Source organism: Fukomys damarensis, unplaced genomic scaffold (genome assembly GCF_012274545.1).
Source record: "Fukomys damarensis isolate Sample0158 unplaced genomic scaffold, DMR_v1.0_HiC HiC_scaffold_16, whole genome shotgun sequence".
NCBI lineage: Eukaryota > Metazoa > Chordata > Mammalia > Rodentia > Bathyergidae > Fukomys > Fukomys damarensis.
This window is the reverse complement of record NW_022900928.1, coordinates 133,759,355-133,775,892: the sequence shown is the minus strand read 5'-3', so window position 1 is coordinate 133,775,892 and position 16,538 is coordinate 133,759,355. Positions and strand designations below refer to the sequence as shown.

The following is a 16,538-nucleotide window of genomic DNA, read 5'->3' as shown; positions in this document are numbered from 1 at the left end:
GAGACAGGCGCGACGCCCCACCGAGCCCCTCTCGCGGCTGCCCCACGGCCGGGCAGTTCGCTCAGTCGTCCGGGGGGGAGGGCGTCTGCTTGGGAAGCGCACGCAAGGTGCAGAGTTCGGTCCGCGGTACCCAGGAAAAAAATCGAGAGAGCTGACAACTTAGCAGCGGCTACATTTTGTAGGCTTTATCCGCATCTCTCCTTGGTGACACGACGCCCCACCGAGCCCCTCTCGCGGCTGCCCCACGGCCGGGCAGTTCGCTCAGTCGTCCGGGGGGGAGGGCGTCTGCTTGGGAAGCGCACGCAAGGTGCAGAGTTCGGTCCGCGGTACCCAGGAAAAAAATCGAGAGAGCTGACAACTTAGCAGCGGCTACATTTTGTAGGCTTTATCCGCATCTCTCCTTGGTGACAGAAAACATGAAGCCACCGCTGTCCCGGGGACTCCAGACATCGGGTCAGAGGCAGCCTGAGAAGCTGAATGCTCGCCGGCCAGGGCAGGCTGAAGGGCCTGGTCAACACCATTGAAAATCACCTCGGGGCTTTCATACACTGTGAAGAGACTAGATTTATGTTCCCCCTTTAAACAAAGATTTGGACCAAATGTAGGAAGTACAGTTGTCACACCAAACTGCAGGCAGTGGGAAGCCTGAGAGCAGGAAGAGGAGGAAGGCTGCCTCGAGGTGGAGCTGGGCGACCCAGGGCCCCCTTGCCTCTCTGCACATGCGCATGAGGACACTACTGTACCTGAGGCAAGAAAAAGAACTCACACCAGGAGGGAATAGTTCTGGTTCCCACCAGCCACAGAATACCGGAGACCCATCAGAAGAGTATTGTGTCAGTACTTGGAAAAATTGGTGCTGGTGCCCCCTAGTGCCCATGAAAAGGAACAAGGCAGCCAGGCACAGTGGCACACACAGGCAGGATGACTCCAAGTTTGGGCCCTACCTGGGCAGCACACCAATTTAGCAAGACCCTGTCTCAAAAAGAAAGAAAGAAAGAAAGTTTATGCTGAAGATTGGAGTTTTAAATTTTTTTGCTTTAAATTCATATATGTTACCTAGGAAAATTCAAGGAACAAGAACTTGAAGAGAACACATTATATTATATTCCTTTGTTATGGGCATTCCAAAAATGCATTGCTAGGCATCGAAGGGTTAAAAAGGGCTGGTGAAATAGCTCAATGTGAAGGCCCTGGTTTTGATTCCTAGTATCTCCCTCCCTGTTCCTAGGTAACAACTACATCCTATAACAGGCTTAACAAAAAAGAACAAAGCATCCAAGAACCATGAGGCTGCTCATCACTTTCTCTTGCCATGACAAAATACCCAAGAATATCAGCTCAGGAGGCTGAGGCAGGAAGAACTGAACACAGCAAGACTCTATCTTAAAAAGTAGGGCTGGGAATGTAGCTCAGTACTCCTTGGGTTTAATCCCCAGTGCCACCAAACAAAAGCAAAACTTTTAGGAGAGCTATCTGTAAACCCACAGCCAGCTCTGAATTACAGAGGGAGGAACCTGGCCGAAGCCATCTTGGCCCAGTGACCCCGGATAACCTCATGGGAGATGCAGGCCATATCCACAGATGGGGTGTACTGAGGACAGGCTTTTGAGTCCTCCCCCTTCTGAGCCAGAATTCTAACCAGTATGCATCAGAGTAACCAACCAGTATGCATCAAGTGAAGGCCAGGAAACTTGGAACAACACATTAGGAACCCTCAGACGGAGAAGCAATCAATGAATGTGGTGAGGACTCGGGACTGGACCTGGGGAAAAGGGAACCCCAAGAGGATCTAGGGTGAAGAGTGCGTGTGGTGCGGGCACGAATCCCCGGTGACAATGGGGAGCAGGGTGAGGCATCTTTAAAGATGAGCCATTTCTGTTTCCGAATTACTCAGAGCATGCGTGTGCGTGGGACAGGAGACTAAGTCTGAAGTGTGGATGGTGCCAGAAGTGTGGCCCAGCCAGAGCCAGTGGCTTCGTGTGCCCGTGTTCTGTGTGTTGTCAGCAGGTGGGTGTGTGTTTGTGAGCGACAACACACCGGAAGTCTGTGTATACAGCCTCCCTGCGATTATCTAACGAGGGAAACGCCTCCCGGTCTCTCAGTTCCCCCTGAGAATCGCCTCCTACTCTCTGGCTCCCCTTTGCTCCTTAGGTGTCCACAGAGCCCGAGTGTGGGCCCAGCCTACCTCATGTCCACCTGGGATCACACTGCCCTCACACGGAAAGTAAACTCATTCCCTGGGGCTGCTAGTCTGAGAACTGCGTGAGGCCAGACATGGCCAGAACTGCTGAAGAGGCTGATGCTGAGCCTGATTCCACGTTTTCAGTTAGGTGCACTCCTTTTCATTTTGGGGGCTTTGACTACTCCGAGTGACATTTTTACCATTTGTAATGAAGGGTCCCCTACCTTACACATTGACCTATGCGCTTCCTTATTCTCAGAAATACTGAGGCAAGTTACACAGCAGAAGAGAAGCAGAAATAAATTAAGGAAGAAAGAAGTAACAAGACTGTTACAATAAAACGCGTAACACGGCCAGATGACAGGCAGCAAACCTTGCTGAACACTGTGACAGATATGGTAGGAAGCAGGTGGCTCTCATGTGTCCCTTACAGACCAGGCTGCCATAGCACAGGGATGGTCACAGCTGACAAAGGTGAAGTAGAGACCTGAGACCACAAAATACCACAGAGCCAGCGCTCTGGAGCAGTACAGCAGCAGGACACGCTTTCTGTCACAAAGGAGCATGGTGCTTATGCTCACATGTTTAAACCCACGTTTATTCTTTAGAATATTTCTATGGATGAATTATTAATTTTAATTTTATGAGTTTCTTATAGTAAACAGTGAGTAACAGTGGAAAACAATCACAAAAATAAAATATTGAATTTTTAATATTTATTGAATGTTTATAAAAAAAAGCATTGGAATTTTCCACATGGACTGGTTTTTGGTGTGTAAAGTCTAAAAAAGAACAAGAGAAATAAATTCCTATATGAACTACAATGAAAATACCAATAGCACTCTATGAAAATTAATCTTTACTTCATTTATCATGCCCAAGGCAGTCCTCACCATTGCAGCAGCACGCTGCATGCACACACCCTGCTTCCACTGGCGGCATGTGTACTCAGCTTGCTTTCTTGTTAAGAGTAGGAAGGCTTGATTGAGAGAAAGATAGCTTCTGTCTCAGAGAGACAGAAATGGGACCGGAAAATGGGTTGTTGCCCACTGACCTTGCTTCTCAAAGGTGTCTTATGGGACAGAGCCACGAGGTGAGGTTGGTTCAAGGTGGGACAAAACCACAGTCAACTAGTGAGATTGCAAGTACAGTCGCTTTGGTAACACTGATCCAATGAGAAATCACCAGGTGGACAAATGATCAACCAGTAAAGTCACAAGTATAGTCACCTAGGTGATATTAAATGGGGATCCAGTGTTAGCTGTCCTTTCCTGTGTTGCAGGCCATTCTTGTCAGCTCTCTTCTCTCCCTGTGTTGTCAGGAGCTTCCTACTGTACTGTGCAATGTGCATTTATCAGGAAAATGTCAGTAAAATATCAAATGTGTAATGAGTGCTTAGAAGAGACGTCAAAATTTTCACATCAGCTGTGCTTTTTTTCTTGGTACCAGAGATTGAACTCAGGTCCTTGCACTTGCAAAGCAGGCGCTGGAACCACTGAGCTAAATCTCCGGCCCAGCTGTGTATTTACTTATAAAACCTAAGAGATAACATAAAAAATAAAAACCTGTGTGAACTACAATATAAAAGTCCATCACAGAAATCATCTTTGTTTCAGTTGTCACACCCAAGGCAGTTTTCACAGAACTGCACGTTCCATACACAAGTATCATTTACGTTGGTAGCACATACGTTTTGTTTCCTGTTCTTTCTTGTAGAGCACAGCTGATATCTTTTCGGTTTTCCTGTTGTCATGGTGGGTCTTTGGGGTGCTGCACCTGTCTGTTCACCTGTCAGCTCGCCACTGTGCTCCACTATTTTTTGCAAAATTCCCTGGCAGAAACATTTTGTTTTTCCTTTGCTGTAAATGATCTCTGGCTTCTAGTCCCAGTCCTTGAAGAAAAATTCCCTGTGGTATTTTGCATTTATTTTCTTTGTAAATTATCAAACTATGCCACACATTGAAGACTGAGTATAACACAACTATCCGCCAGGCTTCCACTGTGCTGAGGTTTCCCTATCAGTATTTCCATCGTGGTGCAAGGTTGGCATGAGCAGTGCCAGTTTGTTTTTCTTTCCATATTCGAGGCCAGTGTAAATCTTTCTGAAATCTAAAGACTGTATTATACAATCCTGTTGTTTTTTTTTTTGGTAATAGGGATTGAACTTGGGATCCTTGCGCTTGTGAGGCAGGAGGTGGCACCACTGAGCTAAACCCCTCTGGCCCTACAATTCTGTTTTGAAATTGTTGCATTTCATTTGAAATTTCTGCTTTGTTCCTGCCTACATTTCCTGCACTGGTCAAGTGAGCTCTGTTAGCAAATGTAACTTCAATTGGAAATGGGTAAACCAATTGTTGAATATCACGTTCCGATTAGTTTGGGAGATGGGAGAAAGTCTGTTCACATCATTTGTTTTGTTACTATACCAATATGGACCTGACGGCTGAGTTCCAGGACAAATGACTAAATTGAAAGCCTAATAAGTCTTCACATTACAAGGGCATAAATTTTTATGCCATATTTTGACCCATCACTTTTTCACAAGTCTTTTACATTCCTGTGGTTACCATGAGAAATCCCTGATAAGTACAGCACACCTATAAATGTTCAGCTATCGAGTTGCTATAATAAATACATTTTAAAAATATGGCTATTGGTGCATACAGAATGTTTTTCTTATATTCAGCCTTTGTGTATTTCACAGCATCTTGTAACATTTCGTTTGTCACAATTTCCAACACTGAATGGCAGTGCTGGCATTCTGCCCAAAACGTTTCACCCCTGCCAAGATCCTTATTATATTTTTGGATCCTTCCATTTGGTTGCGTGACCATTTTGCAACATTCTGACTAGTCAAATATGTACTCACATTGCTGTTTTCTTCATCATCTGAATCAAGGAGGTCTGCAGTCCCTGTTCTCGCTCCATTCCACTGTCACAGGAATTTGGGTCACATGGCCAAGGTTAAAGTCGTCGTCACCATCCTCACCATCATCCACCCACACCACTCTTCTGTTGTGAAAATGTGTTTACCATAATGGATCATCTTCATCATGCACACATGACGCCTGCAAAACTTGCAAATCTGGTTTTTCAGGTGTCATTGTACTGAACTGGGCTACTTCTACCAGAAAAATCAAAAGAAAACTTAAAAAAAAAAAATCCTAGAGTGGTGTGGGTGTGTTATGCCCTCTGTGATGCTCAGGTAAACAAAAGCAGAACCTATTAGATGGAGCATCATGTTGGTGAAAGTCCCTGCTTGACACTTTTGCACAGGTGCACACACCTTGCCATTCGTTGTACCAAGTGGGTAAGCACCAAGATTGCTTCCTGTGTCCCTCAGGCTAATGCACTGGGATGCACAGCCGGCTGTGAAAAGTAAGCACTGTTTGTAAAGCCCAGTGTTACGATTAATGAACTACAAGTTTGGCTCTCAACTTTCTAGAACTAAAAGAGTCAAGTATAACAGTTGAGATCCCTGATATACATAATAAACTCTGATCTATCAGCCCTACTGTTACATTATCAGGGCATAAGTTTTATCTCTATATGAGTAGCTGGAGATTTATATCACCTCACAGATACACACACACACACACACACACAACCTAATAGTATTCCCGACAGATTCCTAGAATCAACAGTATTCCTGCATTATCTTTCTCTTGTTCACCCTCCCCATTAAGTTCATTGGTATACTTAATGCGAACAATACGGTTATGTTCTTCATTGGGATCTTGTACCTTTACATGAAATGTCTTGGTTCTTGTTTATTACCCATTCCCCTGCCCTCCCTTCACCCCCTTCACCCTTGCTCATTTTTCCTGACCATAGCCTTAGTATGTACAACATTCCAGATCTCTGGATATTTGCAAACACAGTTATCAATGTATTCTAGGTGATACAGCTTAGGTCTTTGGTATTCTAATACTATCGTATGAAACAAAAATGATTTGGGGCAGTAATGTAAGTATACTAAAATTATCTGAAAATTTAGTTGTGAAGATATTTGGAAACTTGGACAATTTTACTAGTCTTTTAAAATTCTTGTAGAATTTTATAAATTATATAACATCACATTAAGAGTGTAAGATAAATGCCACTTTCTCAACTGAGGGTCTGAAAGATTAATGGAGGAAAACTCCAGTTTTCTAAATTTAACTTGAGAAATACAATGACAGCTATCCATCTAATGGTTATACCTGGAAGCCCGCTAATTTGCAGAGGTTGCCAGATCCTTTAGTTCTTGGAAGAGGACTTTATCATTTTGAAAAAAACCGAAATTTGTAATTTCAAATGATTTTTTCTATATTTTCCCTCAATTAAACATAGTAATTTTGCCTCTTATGAACTTGGGACCTTGTGTTTGCAAGGCAGGTGGCAGAACCATGGAGCTAAATCTCCGGCCCTTTTTTGAGACAGGGTCTCACTTTGTAGTTCAAGATGGCCTTGAACTCACTATGTAGCCCAGGGTGGCCTCAAACTCATAGCGATCCTCCTGCCTCAGCCTTTCAAGTGCTGGGATTAGAGGTGTGGGCCACCAGTTTTTTATCGTATGTTTATGATACACAATAATTAGTCATTTTGGGGAACTGGAACACATCTGAAACCATTTTCATTTTCCCTTCCCCTCTTCTCACTCCTGTTTCCTATATTCAGATCTCCTTCCCATTTCCACAAAGTATGTTTCCTATCACCTTTTGCTATTTCTATTTTGGATTTCTCATATAAGAGAAACTATGCAATATTTTGTCTTCTGTGTCTGATTTGTTTCCCTGAACATTATGGTATGAATATACATCCATTTTCCTACAAATGACTCAAATTTATCCTGCAGTGACTTACAATGGCCTATTGGATTCCCCTTCAGCAAGGGTGGCTTCTCACATCTTCTGACCCTGGCTTTCAATAGGTAGACTTATGTGATTGACTGGTTCCAACATCCATCAAGCCTCTCCCACTCGAGGCTTTTATCTTCCCCTCTCCCCTCCCTTCTCTTCTTTGTCTCTGTCCCTCACACACTCAAAGCTCTCCCTCCCACTCCTGCCTGGGCATAAAAATAATACCATTGAAACTTTTTCCTTCCTCTTTTTGCTTTGATTTTGTTATGTCCTTTTATTTTACTTCTCCCTTTCCTTTTTCTCCTATTTCTCAGCCTATTCTCCAGCACTACTACTCCTTATCTTACAGGGTCAGTCAGAGTTTAAAACTTTTAAAACAAGTCTTAAATATCGATACACAATTCCTTCTTGGGGTACTGTCATTGCTGGCACTCGTTCGGCCCTTGGAAGGCAGTGGTAAGGACTGAACCTGGAACCAGATTAGACAGGGCCGGCGCATGCACACTACATCAGGCCCAGAGCCAAGGACACACTGAGGTACTAGCCACGTACTAAGGAGGTGTCTGTCTGCTCCAGCCACAGAGCTTTCTATCCCAACTGATCTACAACCATCAACTCAAGAATCACGACCAAAAAGGCAACGAGAATCCCAAATATTCCCCAAATTCTTAATTCCCTAAAGCTGCTTTTACAGGCACTGAAGCAGATGACTTTCAAAGAACACAGCAAGTAGCTAAAATAACTGAAGAGATCAGAGACCAACAGGCAGCCGTGCTGAAGGAATTATGAAGATGGTCAATAAACTTAAAGGTCTTTATTTTTCCAACCATGGTGAAGGATAATGATGCAGGATATAGTACTCTTAGGTTGGCAAGTATTTTCTTTTAAGGCTGAAAAAACTTCACTCCAAGCTCTCCTGGCCTTTAAGATTTCTGTTGAGAAATCTATCATTCTGATATGGTTACCTTTGTAAAGTATTTGGAATTTTTCTCTTAAAGAGATTTTAGCATTTTCTCTTTGTCCTAAATTTCTGGGATTTTGACTATGATGTGGTATGCAGAAATTCTTTATTGGTAATGTCTATTTGGGGTTCTAAATGCCTCACTGAACTGGCTATATCCATTTTACTCCCTAGATTTGGAACATTTTCTGAAATTTAGTGAATAAATTTTTTATACCATTGGATTCTTACTCTTCTATTCAATATAGCAATCAAACTTTAGCCAAAATGATCAGGAAAAATAAAAATAAAAAGGATAAGAATAGGAAAGGAGAAGTGGAGATACCCCAAAGAACTAAAACTTGAAATTGCATTAGACAAGACTGGGCGTGTTCAGGGTGGTATGGTTGTAGATGAGAAATTCCATTAGACTGAGTGATACCTCTTTCTGGGTATTTCCCAAAAGAGCTAAAGACATCGTACTGTATTACAGTGCTACTTGCACGCCCATGTTTACAGCCACGAAAATCACAATGGCTAAGCTTTGGGAGTAGCCTAAATGACCACAACGGAGTATAACATCAAGTGAAATAAATCAGACAGGCCTGGGGATCGAGCTCAGCGGTGCCCCGCCTGCCTCACAAGTGCAAGGTCCTGAGTTTGATCCCCGGTACCAAAAAAAGAAAAGCAAGAAATAAGTCCCATGTATGAAATTAAATATTGCCTGGTTTTTCTTATATGAGAAATCCAAATACAAATTAATCGAAGAGTTAAGTAAAGGAGAAATTGTAGGAAGCAAGGGAGGAGAAAGAGAAGGGGATCAGAGGCATGTTTAGGGGATATTTATCTATATTTTTCTCAATTCCCTAAAACAAATGCAACTATTACATATCACAAACATAGTAGCTTTAAAGACACACTGAACTTGCAGAAGGTTCTAAATTTATAGTGAAACTATAGATTAACTGCCTTTATTATGTATAAGTATACGAAACTTAAAATGTTAAATGGGTAATTTTTTAAATTTTTAAACCTTTTTATTGGTGCATTTTAGATATTTGTACGTGTACATATCTTTTTTTCCCATTCCCCTCCCCTCCTTTAACCTCTTTCCTCATTTACAAGTATTGTTTCCATTTTCCCCCTTCTATACTCTTTTCTTATCCTTTTTCCCCTCCCTTGTTCTTCTCATCTGAACACGTGCTTCCTATTTTCCAATATTTATTATACATTTTGGTCCTTATTTACACTTTTGGTTTCTCACACCAGAGAAAGTGGTATTTAAACGTATGTCTGATTTATTTTACTTAGTATGGTCTCAAGGTGCAACCATTTACCTAGAAATGTCTCAAGCATGTCCTTCATGACATAGTACTCCACTGTATTAAAAAACCATATCTTCTTTATCCACTCATCAGTTGATGGGCGTTTGGGCTGTATCCAAGATTTAGCTATTACCAATTGTGCTGCTATAAACTTGGGTGTGCACATACTGCTGTGGTATGATGCTTTTAATTCTTTCTGGAAGATACCAAGAAGGGGAATAGCTGGGTGGAATGGAACCTCTAGTTTTAGTTTTTTGAGGAATCTCCACACTGATTTTCATAGTGGCTGCATCCGTCCACACTTCCCCCAACAGTGGAAAAGTTTCCTTTTTCCCCACAGCCCTGCCAACGTTTGTTACTGATTGATTTCTTGATAACAGCCAGTCTTTCTGGGGTGAGATGGAATCTCAGCATTGTTTTAAATGGGTTATTTTATTTTATTTATTTTTGTATTGGGGATCAAATTTGGGCCCTTGCACTTGTGAGGCAGATGGTGGCACCACTGAGCTAAATCCCCAGCCCAAATGGGTAATTTTAAATCAGATGACATCAAATAAATAATGGATGTGGCCTAAACATTTGGGAAAGGAAAAGCATCCTTAAATGCTAATCTCACTAAATGGATGCATATTGAGGATATACTCTTAAGCGAAGTAAGTCACACACGTGTAAATACCAAATAGTATCTCTGGTATCAAAAACTATAACTGTACATAAGATCCTAATGGTATAATTGATAACGTGAAATAGGAAGAAAAGGGCTAAGGTGTAGGGGAAGTGGGAAGGGTAGGGAAAAGGAAATAAGGGAAAATAAAAAACATGAGAAAATGAAAAAATGGAAATAAAATATTTGTAAATAGGGAAGGGAGGAGGGGGTGAAGAGAGGGCAGGGACAAGGGGAAAAAATGAGAACTAAGACCTGTCATGTAAAGGTACAAGAGCCCAGTGATGAATGTACTGTATACCTAAAATCTACCAATAAACAATGAGAAAACAAACAAAAAAACCCCGAAAAACAATTTTCCCAAGGAATTTAACAATGATTGAATAGGGTCATTTAATTAAAAAATCCATATTTAAAACTTTTTCAAAAATGCTAATCTTACTATTGATAAAAATGTAACTTTTATTTCTTTTTCTGTTTTGGTACCGGAAATCAAACTCAGGGCTTTGTGCTTGTGAGGCAGGTGGCAGCACCACTGAGCTAAATCCCTGGCTCCTAAAAATGTAACTTTTAACAGTAAGTTTGTTTACTGTTAGAAGCAAGTAAGAAGTTTATATTCTATATTGCTATTAGACAGGGAATCAAATTAGCCTTTGCAAATTGTTTCAATTTACTCTCACCCAACAGAATTTATCACAAAAGAAACACAAGCAATACAGTGATAATTTAAATTTCACTACAGTCCTTTACCAAACTACCCACAGGCATCCTTCCCTGTGACATCTGTTTTATACTAACATCATAAAACATAAAAATGCATTAAATTCTGTAAGTAATTTTATTTACTTTTTTCAGTACTGGCAATTTAACCAAGGACTTTTGCACTGAACTACATCTCCAGCTCTTTTTTATTTTTTTCAAGACAGGATCTCATAAAGCTGCTAAATTGCCTGGGCTGGGCGTCAACGTTCTATCTTCTTGTGTGATCCTCCCAAGTCCTGGGATTACAGGCTTCTGTGTCACCACACCCAGCCAATTTTCCTACCTTTGATGCTTAAAAATATAAATGTTCCAAAAGGTGTGTCTATGGATTTAGTTTATTTGCTTGTCATCCTTCCAGTGTATGACTATTAAATAATTAAAAACCAGAACAAAGATGTGAACTCCAGGTTATGTGTGGAAATCGTTTAATGAACTCTGAAATAATAACAATAAACCTCCTGGCCAATATAGTTTTAAAATTTACTTAACAAAGGATTTTTAAAATGGACATGACGACTATTTTTGATTCAAATACGCAGCTTGAGTGTGTGCTTCAGCAGCACATATACAAATATGCATCTTGAAATCCTTAAACAAGTTTGAAATAAAGTTGTATTTTTAATTTTATAGAGACATTAATGTTATGCACAGGTTGCTAGATTTAAAAGGAAGAGTGATAAAGTAGAATATTTTAACAGCTAAGTCTGCTTGTAGAATCTGCTTAACTATATCAGTCTTGCTTCACCACAACTCTGTCTTACTGCTGTAGAACATTTTCTGAAGATGGGCACTCATGCTTTCCAAGGAAACTCTAGGGAGTCAAGAACAGAAGGCAGAAACTGATGTTAAAATGTGATGTTTACAGCAAACCCAACAGTCCAGAAAAGTGTGTAGTGTCTGTCAGGTGTCTGTCTCGTAGTGAGCCACCTATTTTCATGACTCGTTTAGAGCATATGTAACTATCATATGTACTCACTTACCATCAAGCTCTTTTCCTTGGTTAATTATATCACTGAACTGTCTCTCTTCTTTTTTTTGGGGTACTGGGGATCAAACTCAGAACCTTGTGCTTGTGAGGCTGGTGGCGGGACCAATGAGCTCAATCCCTGGCCCTATCACTGAATGCTTAAGAGATGAATACCGAAATAGATTACTGGCAGATGACGGGATTGTTTTTTTGAAGCTGCGCAAATAGCTTTTCTGAAGCTTGGAGAATATAACCAAGGAAGTAAAAAATTTCAAGTAACCTTTTGTTATGTGCCAGGAAGTCTATTAGCTGTTGCATGCATTTTATCATTTTGAAATGTCTCAACTGCTCTATGATTTCAATACTATCCCGGTCTCAGCTTGTTTTACTTATGGTATCTAGCACAGAGCTGGGCACACTGAGTTCACTGAATGCTAAGGCAAGATGGGCTGGAAGTGGGGATTAAGTTCAGGGTGGTTTGGCACAGGGAGCAGGCCTGTCCAGAGCAGGGTCTCAAGGGCTGGGGATTTAGCTCAGCGGTGCCACCACCTGCCTCACAAGCACAAGGTCCTGAGTTTGACGCCCCCCGCAAAAGAGCAGTGTCTGATGCATGAGCCATAAGCAGGCTACAAAAAGGTTATACTTCAAATTGCTGGTCTTTAAATATTTGTTCAGCATTTACTTGGTGAGGGCAAGGAAAAGCCAATTTTTCTTTAATGAAAATTGCACAATTTATGAGTGCTCAAAATAAGGAATATATATATGCACTAAGCTTAACATAATATTTTAACTTTTTAGAACTGACTTTAATTTTTCCCCTTGCTTGTAATTGAAGTATATTAGTAATTCATACTTGCTGAGGGGAGAAGGAACTGTCCATAGATAGAGACAATAAGTCTTGCTTAAATATATTTGAAAGGTCTTTTGGGAAAACGATTTCTACTTTTCAATAGTTCTTTTCTCACATCAGTTTTTTCCTATAACCTAGCAAGTTGTTTTTAAAAGAGATTTTAAATAAATTTTTTATCCCCTTCCCCCTTCAAGCCCCCTTCCCTCCCTATGTTCAAAAGCTTTGTTTCCATTTTTCCTTCTATTTTCACTTTTTTCTTGTCCCTTCCTTTCTTCCTCCCGCCTCCCTTGTTCCCCTTCCCATTTGAACACTTTCTTTCCATTTCACAACCTCCATTATACATTTCAGTCCTTATTTCCATTTTCAGTTTCTCACACCACAGAAACAATGCAGTATTTAAACACATGTGTCTGATTCATCCCACTTAAGAGTATGGTCTCAACATCCATCCATTTAGCTAGAAATATCTGAAGCTCTCATCCTTCTTTATTGCATAGTACTCCATTATATAAACAAACCACATCTTCTTTATTCACTCATCAGTTGACAGGCATTTAGACTGTTTCCAAGATGTAGCTATTACGAACTGTGCTGCTCTAAAATGGGTGTGCATATATCACTGTGGTATGATGCTTTTAATTCTTTCTGGAAGATACCAAAAAGAGAAATAGCTGGGTCAAATGGAACCTCTAGTTTTAAGTTTTCTGAAGAATCTTCACACTGATTTCCACAGTGTGCACCAGTCTACACTCCCACCAGCAGTGGAGAAGGGTTCCTTTCTCCCCACCTCCCCTCCAGCATTTGTTGTTGGCTGGTTTCTTGATAACAGCCATTCTTTCTGGAGTGAGATGGAATGTCACCATTGTTTTAATTTGCAACTCTTGAATGACCAGTGATGTTGAACATTTTTACATATTATTTCCCACTTCTAGTTCTTATCTGATGTGTCTTTTAATTTCAGATAACCATTTTTTTTTGCATTGGGTCTTTAAATTTTTTGCGGGTGTTAGTTCTTTATACATTCTAGATAATAGTCTTTTATCTGAACAGCTGGTAAAAAATTTTTTCCCACTCTATGGGTCGTCTCTTCACTCTATTGGTGGTTTCTCTTGCTGTGCAAAAGTTTTTAATAACTTGAGGCCCCAGTAGTTATTTGCAGTATTTTTCATGTGATCTGGGTTTTGTTCATGAAATCTTTGCCTAACCCTATGTCCTCAAGCATTCTACCTGTTCTCTCTTCCAGCAGATTATTTCTGTCTTAATATTTAGATCTCTGATCCATTTTGATTTTAGGTTAGTGTTTGGTGAAAGCTATAGGTCTAGTTTCAATCTCTGACATGTAGAAAGCCAGTTTTTCAGCACCATTTATTAAAGAGGCTGTCTTTTTCCAGTAAAGGTGTTCATCTCTTTTGTCAAAGATAAGGTGGCTGAGTGTGTTTAGAGTTGTCTCTGCATCCTCTAGTCTGTCCCATTGATCCTCAGGTCTGTTCTTTGCCAGTACCATGCCACTTTTATCACCGTAGCTTTGTAGTATAACTCAAAGTCAGGGATTGTGACACCTCCTGCTTTGTCTCTGTTGCCCAGAACTGCCTTTGCTATTCTAGGTCTCTTCTGGTTCCAAATGAATTTTAGGACAGTTTTTTTCTAATTCTATGAGATATGCTGCTGGGATTTGGATTGGGATTGCACTGAATATAACAGTTTTGGAAGTACGGCCATTTTCACTATATTGGTTCTTCCTTTCCAAGAACAAGGGGTTCTTTCCATTTTCTGATATCCTCTTCACTCTCTTCAGAGAACTGTATTTTTCAATGTAAAGGTCTTTTATTTCCTTCATTAGATTAATTACTAGGTATTTCATTTTCTAGGATGTTATTGTGAAAAGGACTTTCTCTAATTTCTCTCTCTGTAAATCTGTTGTTTGTGTACAGGAAGGCTACTGACTTTTGAGTGTTGACTTTGCATCCAACTATGCCACTGAATTTGGTTATGAAATCTAAAAGTGATTTTTTGGGGTCTTCTATATAGACAGTATCATGTCATCTGCAAATAATGATAATTCAACTTCTTCCTTTCATACCCTTATTCTTTTTATTTCTTTCTCTTGTCTAATTGCTCTGGCTAATGTTTCCAGAATTATATTGAACAAGAGTGGTAACAGTGGGCATCCTTGTCTTGTTCCTGATTTTAGAGTGAAAGCTTTCAGTTTTTGACCATTTAGTATGATGTTGGCTGTTAGTTTGTCATAGATGGTTTTTATCAGATTGAGACAAAGACCATCTATACCTATTTTCTGTAGGGTTTTTTTTCATGAATGGATGTTGAACCTTGTCAAATGCCTTTTCTGCATCTATTGAGAGGATCATATAGTTTTTGTCCTTGGCTCTGTTAATACAGGGTATTACATTTGTTGATTTGCGTATGTTGAACCATCCCTGCATCCCTGGGATGAATCCAACTTGGTCATGGTGTATGATCTTCTTGATGATTTGCTGCATTCTGTATACCAGTATCTTATTCAGCATTTTCTTTTTTTTTTTTTGGTACTAGGGATTGAACTCTGGACCTTGCACTTGTGAGACAGGTAGCAGCACCACTGAGCTAAATCCCTGGCCCTTATTGAGCATTTTTGCATCTATGTTCATTAAGGAGACTGGCCTGTAAATCTTTTTGGTTGGATCCTTCTTTGGATTTGGAATCAGGGTAATGCTTGCTTCCAGGACTGAATTTGAAAGCATTGCTTCCCTTTCAATTTCATTAAAGAGTATGAGGAATAGCAGCATTAGATCTTCTCTAAATTTCTTATAGGATTCAGCAGTGAATCTATCAGGACCAGGAGGACTTTTCTTTGTTGGTAGTTTTTAAATTACATATTCAATTTCATTGGCTGATATTGGTTTATTTTGAATTTCCTGTATCTTCTTGATTCAGCTTTCGTAATTCATATGTATCTAGGAATCTGTTCATTTCTTCTGTTTTTTCCATCTTATTAGAATAGTTTCTCAAAGTAGGTACTGATGATCTTCTGGATCTCTACAGGATCTGTTGTGATTTCACCCTCTTCATTCCTAACTACATGAATTTGAGTCTTTTCTTTCCTTCTTTTGACAAGGTTGGCTAAGAGCTTGTCAATTTTATTTAATCTTTCAAAGAACCAACTCTTGGGTTCACTGATTCTTTGTATTGTTTTCTTAGTCTCCATTGCATTAATTTCTTCTCTGATTTTATAATTTCCTCCCTTGTATGAGCTTTGGGCTTGACTTGTTCTTTTCGTAGAAGCTTGAGGTTCAACATTAGGTTTTTGAGCCTGCTCTATTTTCCTGATATGGGAATTCACCTTTATAAATTTCCCTCATAGGGGGCCATGGGTTTGGCTCAGTGATTCCACTACCTGCCTTGCAAGTGCAACCGCTGATCAAAAAAAAAAAAAAAATTCCCTCATAGGACTGCTTTCACTGAATCTCATAAATTCTGTTATGTTACACTGTCATTATTATTTAATTGTAAAAATTGTTTGATTTATTCTTTAATTTAATCTGTTACCCATTGGTTGTTCAGGAGGGTGTTATTTAATTTCCATGTATTTAAGAAGTTCTTATGGGGGCTGGGGATTTAGTTCAGTGGTTTGTGCGCCTACCTCATAAGCATAAGAACCCGTTTGATCCCCGGTACCAAACAAAAAAAAATTCTTTAAAAAAAAGTTATGGTTTCTTTTGCTGTTGATTTCCAATTTCATTGCACTATGGTCTGATAATATGAATGGGATTATTTCCTTTGTATTTACTTTAGCATGTTCTATGAGCTAGCACCTTGTTTGAGCGTCTTCTCATTTCCTATTTTTTAAAAAAGTTTGATGCCTGGGATGGGGATTTAGCTTAGTGGTTCTGCCTCCCAAGTGCAAGGTCCCAAGTTTGATCCCCCATACCAAAAAAAAAAAAAAAAAAAAGTAATAAAAAAAACCGTTTGAAGGGTTGGGGATTTAGCTAAGGGGTTTAGTCCTGCCTTGC

At 40.1% G+C, this 16,538-nt stretch overlaps 1 protein-coding gene across 3 annotated transcripts in view; it reads right to left on the bottom strand.

Annotated features, from left to right (window-relative positions):
• Nucleotides 1-11,131: 11,131 nt before the first annotated feature.
• The window catches only part of Rbm44 (RNA binding motif protein 44), a 43,200-nt gene continuing 37,793 nt past the window's right edge, over nt 11,132-16,538 (bottom strand). For all 3 annotated transcript variants that reach the window (XM_010626140.1, XM_010626142.1, XM_010626141.2), the window contains exon 16: nt 11,132-11,525. The gene's annotated coding sequence lies outside the window, so the exon portion shown is untranslated. The remainder of the gene's footprint in view (nt 11,526-16,538) is intronic.